A 12,495-nucleotide genomic window follows, 5' to 3' on the forward strand; every position below is an offset into this window, starting at 1 on the left:
GCCTCACTGTGCCCTCTATAGGATCCCAGCAAGCCACCAGCTGTGTCTTTCCCTGTTCCTATGTGTTCCCTAAGCATCTCCCATGAATACAGCATAAATATTTTGGCAGGTGTTGCTGGGAGGATATTAGAGCACAAGCACCAAGCGCTCAGGGATATCGATTTTGCTTTAGCAGCCAAGAACCTTGGCTCTACTGGCATCAATATGTGGAGGAGAGTAGGCTGAATGAGGAGAAATGACCTTGAGCCAGGAAGCAATCTTGATAAATAAAGCCCCGGGAAGGAAAGGCAGGGAAACAAAACACAGAATGTCACACTGCAGACACTCAAGGGTGACACAAGCAATGCAACACACATCAAGTGCTGAAAATATGTGATGTCTGAAGGAACCTAATACCCCCCCAATTGTTAGTGGTGTGGAGTTACAATAATTTAGATTCAGAGTGGAAACTACCACAGTCTCAAAGAAATGCTTTCTTTTACCTGTTTTCTTTTATGATAGGTATGTGATCATTTTTGGAAATCACTATTAGTAGCAAATATATTTTTAACACAGTTTTGGTCTGTGTTAAATGTACAAAATGGGTTACAGTTGTATTGTTCAGTTTGTACAGTTGTACAGTTGATGGTTCGGTCGCTCTGAAGGAGGCCAGTTACAGTATCGCACTCAGTTTAAGCAGGAGTTAGTGAGAGATGGTCAACTCTATCACTTTAAAAAAAGTTCAGAAAGAAATAGTTGGACTCGGTCCTCTATTTGATGTCAGAAAGATGGGGCAATCTATTTCAGACTTCTGATGGGGCACACTGCTTTATTCTTCATCCAAACTACATTTCTGATAGTTTCACACTCCCCACAACTGTCTGAGTTTAGCAGTCATGGTGAGATGTGCAGAGATAAGAAAGAACAAACTGAACCTACTTTATTAGTCCTCTTTTTTTCATTTGAAACTCAACTATTTGCAACCTTTAATGAACAGCTGAATGGAAAGTCTTACTGCCTTAAAATCCCAACAAGTCGTCCAATTAAAGCAACCAAATGCATTGCTTGTTCATACTCTACAATATGACCACCAGGGGCATCCTCCAAACTCCTACCCCTACAGACAGGGGGAGAAAGTTTCCTTTAACAAGCCACAGAGTCCTCTTTGCAATTATGTGCAGTGCTTTCAACCACGAGACACAAGTCAGACACCCAGTTATAACAACCGTTATACGGTAAGTCAATTAGACAGTCGCTGTTTCTCCTCATAAATCACACATGTCAAACAGAGGAAGCTCAGCTCTGCATCGCTGTGTCCGAACACATCAATCCGGCGTTGCAGAATCAGCGACAGTGACAACAGCACTGTTGGTTAGAATGGTGAATTCTGCGATGGCGGCTCAGTGTTTGTAGGCACACATGAGGAGAGAGCAGATTGACATACTCAGATGCATGTCAGCAGCGGATATACTTTGACCCCCAGTACACATGACGTGATGTGCAGTGAGGGCGCGCTTCACAATGTCCCAGCTTCACAATGTATATGTGAAAGAGGCTTTAACGTGAGTCTGACGATTGCTTTGGTTTTTCTTCTGTTCTCTGGTTTAGTTTTTCTCAGTGTCTTTGCTCAGTCTCTGATCTGTCTCTTGGTTCAGTTCCTGTTTGAGTTAGAACATGAGATGGAACACAACTGTGTGTGTGTGTGCATAAACATGCAAAATATATGGTACAGGTTTCACATGAATTGTGCTCAGGTATGAGTGCAGAGGGCCCCAGGCCACCAGCAGTCCCCACGGAGCACAGAGACTGAGCAGCCATCCACCCAGAAGACAGCAGAGGAAGCAACAACCACCCAGACACCAGTCGAGCACAGGACCCGGGCCCCACGAGCCCAAGCGTATCATAGATTTTTGCCATATTTAACTATTCTTATTTCTGTGAGGTTTTTTTATGCTACCGTCTATCTCAGGTCAAGTAAAAATGGAGTTTGACTGGTGTTTACATGCTCCAAGAAGAGAAAAAACTGGAGGAAATAGGCAAACGAATATAGTTGTTCTTCTGTGCTGACAGGCCTGAATCTACAAAATCAAACACTTGTTTATTCCTCTGATGTGAACTTGTCTCTTCGTCAGTGTGGAAATGAAATGTGAAAATACAGTGGCACTGCTTCATAACAGGCCTCAGCTGGTTATCAGCACAGTGCTGTGCAGCGGTGTAGGGTAAACTTTAGATTTATTAGGTCATGATTCAGGATTTAGACTGCTCCCAACCTCGACCACTGCCAGCTCCTCCTTTTTTCTGTTGCTCTCCATTTACTCTTTGGCTCTTTCTCTCTCACTCTCACTCACACTCACACACACACATACAAACTGAAGCACAAAATCACAATCCTCTTTGTGCCTCTGCCTTTCTCGCTTTCATTCCACAGAGATGATTTATTTTGTTTCTCCTCTCTCCTCCTACAGTCCTCATCCGCCCTCGGGGTCAGCACCGAGCTCCATCACTCTGTCTGGATTCTTAATCCCCACACTGGAGACTCCCGTGCCAATACAGAAGAATAACAGATTAAAAAACACATCCCAAGCCCTGAGCATCTCCCTTTTCTCTCACTATGTCTCTCTGTCTCCTCCTTCCTCACAACAGATAAGTGGAAAATAAACTTGGGGAAGCTAAGCCGGAGTTGAGAGGCGAGCCACTGACAGAGAAGTTTCCAGCACGGTGTTTAATGAAGGTGATGCAGCAAAGCAAAGCCCTCTGTGGAGCTATCTCTGAGTTATACCACTACAGCCTTGGGAGGCGACCTGTTTGCAAGCAGGACAGCTTCCGCTTGGCTGCAATTTTTCTATAAGGAAGATATATGGTTGACCCTCGGGCAAAAATCTAAGTAGCAACACATAAAGGAAATTAAATAAAGTGTTCCTATATTTTTACAAAAACAAAATGGATGACAATTTCACATACATGGGGTCAGTGTTAAGATATGGTGTGAATGGGACGGAGGCAATATTTGAATACTCAAATGTTCTGGGTAATGCAGTCCCCTCATTTGTGTGTGAGGCTCCCTTCCCTGTTGTGTGGGGAGAGGAAGGAGGAGCAGGGGTGGTGTGGAGCGCTACAAGACAGATAATGGCTGTGTCAGTTTCCCACTGCTGTCCTCATGAAAGCAGGACTTAGAGGTGGCTGAGAGGGAAGAGCCATGCAAGTGCACATGTGGATGCATGTGGTTACATGCCTGAGTGCCTAGGAGCTACAAGGAAAAAAAATTAAATCTTAAATTTTTTAAAAACTGATGAAAGACTAAACATAGTTTCTGTTGCCAATGAAGTAACGGCAAAAAAAAGTTACTTTGTATTTTTAAATGACTTCTTTTTAAACTCCCGCAGCCACACATGCAACAAGTCCTTCAGTCAAAATAACAAAATAAATATTTTGTTCATACCCTTATATATAAAGGCATATTCTAAACTAACATCTTCTACAGGCAGAAGGAGGGAAATACACCTCAGCGTTTTTTATTTTTTATTTTGGAGCAAATGTCAGCCTTAAGTGCTTCTTTTCACAGGCTACGAGTTCTCTAAAGGAGAAAGGAACACTTTCTACCATAGGACATTATGGTTGACAGTGTCAATAAAATCATACTTTACCAACCCATTAACCCATGACTAGCCCATTAATGCTGTCATTACATGTTTATGTTTATGCATTTGGCAGACACTTTTATCCAAAGCGACTTACAAGTGACAATATGTTTGTATCTAATGTGCCACTGATGATCAGCTTCACAAATATATCAGAACGCATCTCAATAAGCAGCTAACAGAAACCAGTGAAGAGTACACTCCATCCATCCATTTCCATCCGCTTATCCAAGGTTGGGTTGTGGAGGCAACAGGTTCAGGAGAGAAACCCAGACATGCCTCTCTCCAGCGATACTCTCCAGCTCCTCCTGGGGGATCGTGAGGCGTTCCCAGGCCAGGAGGGTCACATAATCTCACAGATGTATTCTGGGTCTGTCCCAGGACCTCCTCCTAGCTGGATGTGTCTGGAAAACCTCCAAAGAGAGGTGACCAGGAGGCAGCTTAACCAAATGCCGGAACCACCTCCTTTCGATGCGAAGGAGCAACGGCTCTACTTCGAGATCCCTCCGGAAGGTGGAGCTGAGCCCAGCCCCCCTCTGATGGAAACCCATTTCAGCTGCTTGTATCTGAGATTCTGTTCTTTCAGTAACTACCCAGATCTCGTAACCATAGGTGAAGGTTGGAACAACGATGGACCAGTAAATTTAAAAGCTTCGTCTTCCAGCTGAGCTCCCTCTTTACCACAATGGACTGGAGCGGCGCCCTCGTTACTGCTGACAAAGCCCCAATCTGTCCCCAGATAATTAAACTCCTCCACCTGAGGCAGGGACTCATCTCCAATCCGAAGAGAGCGTTCCACCTTTTCCTGGTTGAGAACCATGGCCATGGATTTGGAAGAGCTGACCTTCATCCTGGCTGCTTCACACTCACACTTCACACTGTGAACCGCTCTAGTGTGTGCTAAAGGTCATAGCTTGAAGAAGCCAATAGAACCACATCATCTGCAAAAAGGAGAGATGCAAAACTGAGGTTCCCAAATCAGATGTCCTTCTCTCCACAACTACACCTTGAGATTCTGTCCATGAAAATAAAAAAACAGGATTGGTGACAAGGGGCAGCCCTGGTGAAGTCCAACAGTCTTTGTAAACAAAAACGACTTAGTGCCAAGAAAATGGACACAGCTCTTGCTTTGGCTATAGCTAGCTAGCTAAGGAAACCAGCAGATTGCACCGAAACTTGTCATCAGTCTAATCTCCCATCCTGAGCCTGTGGCAACTGTGGAAAGGAACGACTCCCTTTAACAGGAAGAAACCTCTGGCAGAACCAGAACCAGGAAGAAACCTCTGGCAGAACCAGACTCAGGAAGAAACCTCTGGCAGAACCAGAACCAGGAAGGGTGGCCATCCGCCTCGACCAGCTGGGGTTTGAGAAGACAGAAAAGAGGGAAAAGAGGGGGGAAAAACACCATAACACCATTCAAAGGAGACCTGTTGGAACAGGGAGACACAAGTTAATGACCCCAATAATGTCACATGGACATAATAATATACACAACTCTGTGAGGTTAAAGATCTGGTCCACTGTTCCACGACCTGGGCAAAAACCACACTGCTTCTCCTGAATCTGAGGTTCAACAATAGGTCAGAGCCTCCTCTCAAACACCCTGGAGTAAACATTTCTGGCGAGGCTGAGTAGTGTGATCCCCTGCAGTTGGAGCAAACTCTCTGGTCACCTTTTTTCAAAAATGGGAAGCACCACCCAGGTCTGCCACTCCATAGGTGTTGTACCAGACCTCCATGGACATTGTAGTGTCAGCCAAGCCAACCCCACCATGTCCACAGCCTTTAGTATCTCAGGGTGAATCTCGTCCATCCCTGGTGCTTTGCCACCGGGAAGCTTTTTAACAACTTCAGGGACTTCTGCCAAGGTGATGGACAAGTCTTCCCCCATGCCCCCAGACTTTGCATCCTCAGTGGAGTACATGCTAGTCAGGTTGAGGAGATCCTCAAAGTTCTCCTTCCACTGCCTGACAATATCCTCCGTTCCGATCAGCAGTTCTCCACTCAGGTCAAGCACAACCTGCCTCAGGTGACCCCCAGGACAACCAAGCCCAAAAGGCCTCCTTCTTGAGCTTGACGGCTTCTGCTGGTGGTCATCAGCAGGTCCTCTGGGTCACCGCCACGACAACCTTCAGGCCACAACTCTTGGAAACTGCATCCGCAGTGGAGGTCCTGAACACGGTCGATTCAGATTCCATGTCCCTAACCTCCCCTTGCATGTGAGAAAAGTTCTCCTGGAGATGTGAGTTGAAAACCTCACAGACAGGGGCCTCCAACAGATGTTCCCTTTTCATCCATGACAAGCACAGAAGTCCAAAAACGAAACACCACTCAGATTCACATCAGGGAGGCCGTTTCTCCTGATCATGCTTTTCCAGGTAACTCCATCATTGCCAACATGGGCAATGGGCATGGGCCCTTAGAAGAACAATGGATTCTCCAGGTGGCACCTCCCCCAGGACCCCACCCAGAGACTTAAATAAGTAATCTGAGCTGCTGTTTGGTGCATATGCACAAATAACAGTCACAATTGTTGAGGAGAGCTCCAACAGACTACCTTTAATAATAGTCATGATAATATTAATGAGCTATTTTGGGTCACTATTTTTGGGACATATTTGATGTCCTTGATGGAATTTGTAGTCCTGTCAGGACCAAATCAAAGCACAGTTTAAATACAAGTCATAGCATCATGTTAACCCAAAAAAATGTGTGTGTGTGTGTTTAGAGTGTGTGTTATCATCATCATTGTTTAGTCCTTCACACCCCCGTGACTCTATGGGAAGAGAACAAAGTGCAAGGAAGGTGGGGTGACTGGGACGCTCCTTGAACGCCATCAGCCTTCCCCGTCCTCCCTTTCTGTCTCATCTCATTTCTTCCCTCTGGACCTACAGAAAGTCTTAAGACCCTGACAGCGGGGCATCCCTCTCCTGTGGCTTCACCACGGTCAGAACTTACACTGCTGGCACATTGTGACTCGCTGGACTCTGACAGCACAGCCTGAACACAATGTGTTTATTGGACACGGCTTCATGTGGAGCTTCACCCCTCCCACCCCCACCCACATGGGGCCCCTGAGCCCCGTCTGTGTGGTGCCGCTGGCAGGTGGGGGGCTTGGCTGGACGGTGAGGTCATCTGTGTGAGGACAATGAAGAGGCAGAGGAGAGGGTACAGGCCAAAGTGAGTAGCTAAAAACATGGCGTGCAAGGAGGGAAAGAGAGGAAGAGAGCAGGGAGAGTGCATCTGCAGGAGCAAAGAGGATTAGGGTTAGAATTGTGTTGACATAGAGAGGGATGGGAGGAGGTAAACAGTGAACAAGAATAAAATCTTGTTCAGGTTCTTTGGGGAGGTTGGTGGAAACATTTTTGCGCTACACTTCTGTAACTGAATCAATCAGCAGCCTCTTGATCCACAGTATTGTATAGTTCTGTTGTAGACATCCCTTATCCATGACAAAAAATGTCTATATATATATGTATATATTTATAAATGATTTTATATAATAGTATAAATCATTCAGTGTAATAATAATAATACATTTGAATTGCTCTAAAATGTTGCATTAACAGAAATGGAAATTATGTTTACTGGCGTTAAGTACTTGAAGAAATTTAAAAGGCCAATCCAGGACAAAAGAATGACTTACTCTGTGCATACCAACACACGGTAACACCTGGTCAAGCTGCCTCGACAACATGCCACAATGGTGAACATGCTTTTTATCAATCGAGTACTTTCATGACCACACACAAACATGACTTCCAGACCATCAATACATATGTACTGCTGAAAACCCAGAATCAGACGATAATGTTCTGCAGGAGCTGTCAGCATGCCGGAATCTCTGCGTAAGGATCAGATTTCTCATATTGTTTAAAGCACTTCACACTTTGCTCATTTTATCTGAACACATTCCCAAAACAAAACTTAGAAAGAATCTCACAGATAAGAAAGTAAAAGATGGGGGAGCCTCATGACATCATGGACTATTGAGTGCATGAATGAGATCATATGTTGATATCAGGCTAACACACATCTACTCACCCATTTCCTATTTCTGGGTTTTTACCTGGGGGACCTTCTTGTTGTGATGCAGCAGTGCTATGGAGTCGCTACACCACCATGCTGCCTGGGCAAACCTACATGTTCAGTAAAGGAAAGGAAAAAAGGAGAAAACGTTACAGTTGTTATTCTGCCATGCTCACATTCTTATTGTTAAAGTGGTCTTTAGCTGGGATGGTTCTCCACAATCACCATTGTAGCTTTCAGCACATTAGCAGGCTGCTGTCCAGATGAGCACAAAACACAACGTACGGCGAGGGGAAAAGTTAGAAAATACAAGTAGATGTTTAGATTTTAGACTGTGTTGCTGTGGCTGCCTCCTGCAGGGTCATGTGTGCAGGACTCCGGGGCCAGAAATGAAACAGCTTTTGAAGCATCTTTCAGGAGATCTTAAGCCTATAAAACAAACATCCCACAGAGACACTGTTTCTGTTGTCTGCCTGTGATATCTTTTTGGTCCAGACTTTGCATTGTGTGTGTGCCACTCCACTCTGAGTGTGGAATTTCAATCTCTTGGTAAGAACAACACACTGCCCTCGGTCTTGTTAGAGAGGTGATTGATTGAGCAGGTCTGGCAGTCCTGAGCCCCCTGTGCGGTTCATTTGTTATACATTTATAGTTCATAATCCATCTGTCTGCACCATTTCACATTCCACTCCATTTTTCATTTTGTTTTATCAGGGGATGTCATTTTTCTATACATCTGTGATAGATTGTTTGGTGTCTGCAGTCATTAATTGGCCAAGTTACTGGGAAGACTCACATGTGTTTATCATTATAGCCTCAGTTTGTGTTAAGATCTCCTCATCATTATTCACATTGGGTGTCCACACTGAGTTATGGACTAAATCAATTCAAGCCACTTCCTAGATAAGTTTGGGGGCATGTTAATGTTCTAAAATAGCAGCATTTGATGTAGATTTGACATGACGGCAGAAAATACATTTCTGTGTAGTTTTAGCTGTTTTTGTGTTTCAAAGTGCAGTTCATCCATGCTGCTTATGACCAGAAGGTGCCAGTAGAAGCCCATGCATGACTGAGACGTGGCTGCGTCAGCTGCAGGAGCTCCTTGGACATGCAGACATGGGAGGTAGACCTAAAACTAGTGACTTAGACTCTCCCCACTTTTTATTAGTTTTTTTTTCTCTACAATTCTCCACAATTCCTCGCTCCATTTTCCCAGGTCACTTCATTTATTCATTTGTTTATTTATTTCTCTATGTCTCTATTTTCTTTAGTTTACCAAACCCAAGGTAAGCTCAGACTATCCAACCCCCCACAAAGGTAGCAAGAAGAAAAGGTATTCAGAAAGAAAATAGTTTTCAAGAGATTATGAGCCCCACTCGAGCCAATGGAAAAAAAGCTGGGAAGCCACAAATGCTGTATAACATTCAGTTAGCATTAAGCTAGCAATAACACCAACTACAGGGCAGCGGAACTTATTGACCCCAATATGTGGTTGACTGATCAGCGGGGTTGTAAAGATCTGGGATTAATGTTGACCTATTTCCCAAAGAGGGATTTTCAGATTCATCAGCACAACTTCTTCAGTTGTACTTAACCTTTGAATCAGGAAAACTCCAAGTTACTGTTAGAAAAAAGGATGATTTATCGTGGTTAGAGGCAGTTTTGATTCGTTCAAGCTGTCGCCTTTTTTAATCTGGAATAAACGTGCCATTATGTTTTTGCTGTTATTTGATTACATTCGTGTAAAAGTAATTAGGCAAAGTTAGGGTAAAAACATACTTGAGGGGAATGTTAATAGAAAATAACCTGAAAAGTTTTTTCCTCTATCTTACATATGTTTATCTACGATGGCTGTGGAAAGCATAATTTATTTCTGGACCTTAGGTGAATACAACACAAATTCCAGACATTATTTATAGATGATATCAGGTGCAGCACTCCAAGCTATTCTACGTTTCACAAATGAATAAGTTCATCCTCAGCCTCCTGTTTGTCATGCCATGACTCAGCTGTAGCGCTGAACACTCTGATGAAGATCAGATAGAGGTGCTCCACAGAAAATAGGGAAATGGTATCACCCATCTGCAACCCCCTCAGTGGGTGTTGTAATCTGTATGGATGACTGACCTCCATGTGTGTGAGAAAGTGTCAGAGGGGGAGAATCCTCAAAGCAAAAGGAGGGAGGTGTAAAAAGAGAAAGAAGGAGCAGGTGGAGAAGGTCCAATCTTTCTTTCTGTGCTACTGAATGCACACTTTGGTGCCGATGAGGCCCCCGGTGGCTCGTTCCCCTTCTTTGTCCTCTTCGCTTCAGAGGTCAGCAGTGCTTCAGGAGGTGATGAGGATCCTTTTTGGTCCGGCACACTGTCAGCCATGATGGAATAAAATGGTCCTGTAGCCGTAAACATTATCTCCCGAGAGCTGCGCTGGTATACTGAGCTGCAGTTCACATGGGGACCATATGAGGTCATGATATTTATTTTGGGTGGGGGAGGGGGGGCTGATGATAATAACTGATGAAGAAATTCTTTTACTATTTGGTAAAGATGTGAAAGAACACGAGTGATAAGTACAGGGCTGGAATAAGGATGTTTAGCCTTGCTAAGCATGAATACTGAAGGCAGGAAGCAAACCCCTTTTTCTGTCCAAAGCAGAGAAGAAGGCCGTTAAATTCCACGCAATAAAACATGAGCTGTGCCCCTTCTGTCAACTCTTTGTATACATTATCAAACCAACTGTCAGACATATTCAGGAAACTGAAGTACTGCAGCCTTAAATGCTTTTAAAAACACATCTTAGTCTTGTGTGAGGGAGTTTATCTTGAAGCAGTGCAAGGCCTTTTCCATTGAGATTCACTGTATCTGTAATGATTTGATCATTATGACGTTGTTTAAAGCTGCATTTTAAAACCCAAAGGCCATCTGAAAAAGTTCAGAGTCGTTAGTTCACTGAAACCTTTATTATCATCTTCAGAAAAACAATATGAATACGACATCTAAGAGGTTAAACCTTCAGTCCCTACTGTAAATTATTGATTAGTTTTGCCCTTTATTCAAACAGTATCATAGGAATAAATATATATATGTATATATAAATATATAAGTCGATATGTATAAGAAAATGATGAAAAGCCTGATGTAATATGAAAACATGTAATATGAGCATCAAAAGTTAAAAATTCCCCCCAGGTCTTAAAGGGGAGATAAAGGCACATGTTCATTACGGTCTCTTTGGCTTAAATACTCAGTTTACTTGTTTAAACTTTAAAAGTTTGAATAAATGGCTCAAATACATTAAGCACGATATTTGCAACCTTTTAAAGCACGTCTTCTGAACCACTCAAGGTTTGTGTGTGTATTCATCTGAAGATGCTCGGTTTTCTGCCTTCATTGTCAGTCTTCCTGCAGTCTTTGGTCATATAAGTGTTTAAAAAAGAAGTGATCAGATCAGTGATCAGGGCTCAGATGTTCGTCTCCTCCCCCGGCGTCTGACACGCACACATCCACCCACACACACACACCCCCACACACACACACACACACAGGTTCATTCAACAGAAATGCTCAGAGGAACCAAAACTACGGCTTCTATATCTTATTATTTTTTCCTGGACAAAGAGAAGCACTAAGTGTCTCAGATTTGTCTTCTTTTAAGATGCAATTGAGATTTTATCAAGTTCTAAAATATATGACTTCCTAAATCACTTCCTCTTCTTAGTCTAAACTTTTATTTGATTTGATGGACGACTGATTGAGTTTTAAACCACTTTAAGCCGTCCTCTACGGGTCCAGTATGCTGCCTGTATGCTTCAGTCACTTTTTTCCAGTGTGACAGATACTTTGTGGTTAGACAAAAAGTTGCTTAGTATATTTTGGTATATTCTGTCATGTTCTTCAAGCTTCTTACGTGTCACATTATTTTGCACAAAATGTTTTGGGTTGGGGTGAAAGCACAGGTGCTGTGTGACATTCCTCAACAATGTGAGAAGACTTAAATCTTTTCTTCACGCGACGTGACTCAAATCTTATGAAAAAACCATATGAAAATATGACTTTTTATGTTTTGTCTCTCGGATCCTGTATCCTGTTGGAATGCCAAGCTAGTCTAAACATAGCTACTTCATTCATAGACACAATGCTGATGTCGTGCCCACAGCTGTCCATCAGAAATATGTTTTTCTTTATCCCGAAGCCTCCAACCGCAGCTTGCAGCCTCCATCAGAAAATGCCTGCACGATGTAGAGCGCAGTCGTTCTTTTGGGACAGTCAAGGTATATAGAATGATCTCAGCATATAAAAGGATGTTTCTAACGCCTCACTCATTGCCTGCCGATGCATCCAGCGGTGTATGAATGGGGGTGAATGTAGAAGAACGCATTGTGCAGCTTTGCAGACTAAGACGTGCTGAATGTAGTGTTAAAGCACTTTGAGTGGTCAGCTAGACTAGAAAAGCACTATACCTGTACATTCTTACATACCATAAGCAGGTAACTGCTGCACTGGAACAGTATTTCATGCCACATCTGCAGGTAGTCTTTGTACCCCGTTCACCAGCTTTCAGAGAGCTGGCTTTGCCTCTAACTTCTGTCAAAGGTGGAGGAGCAGTAAACCCCGACATTTAGTGCTTAGATTTACTGATCAATTACTTCGATACTGATCAGAATGAGGTCATTGTAATTTTTTGTTTGTTTTATTTTATTTACCAGCTTCATGACAGTTTAAAAAGAATTTAAAGTGCTGCATGCTGAGGTTGTGTCAGAGAGCAAGACTCAACTACTCATTTCTTTAACATAAGTGCAGTAGGCAGACACGTTGTTTGGCTAAAGCTAAAAATAATACTCTTTGCTCATTTAG

Source organism: Leuresthes tenuis, unplaced genomic scaffold (assembly GCF_036924035.1).
Source record: "Leuresthes tenuis unplaced genomic scaffold, fLeuTen1.0.hap1 SCAF_12, whole genome shotgun sequence".
Classification (NCBI taxonomy): Eukaryota; Metazoa; Chordata; class Actinopteri; order Atheriniformes; family Atherinopsidae; genus Leuresthes; species Leuresthes tenuis.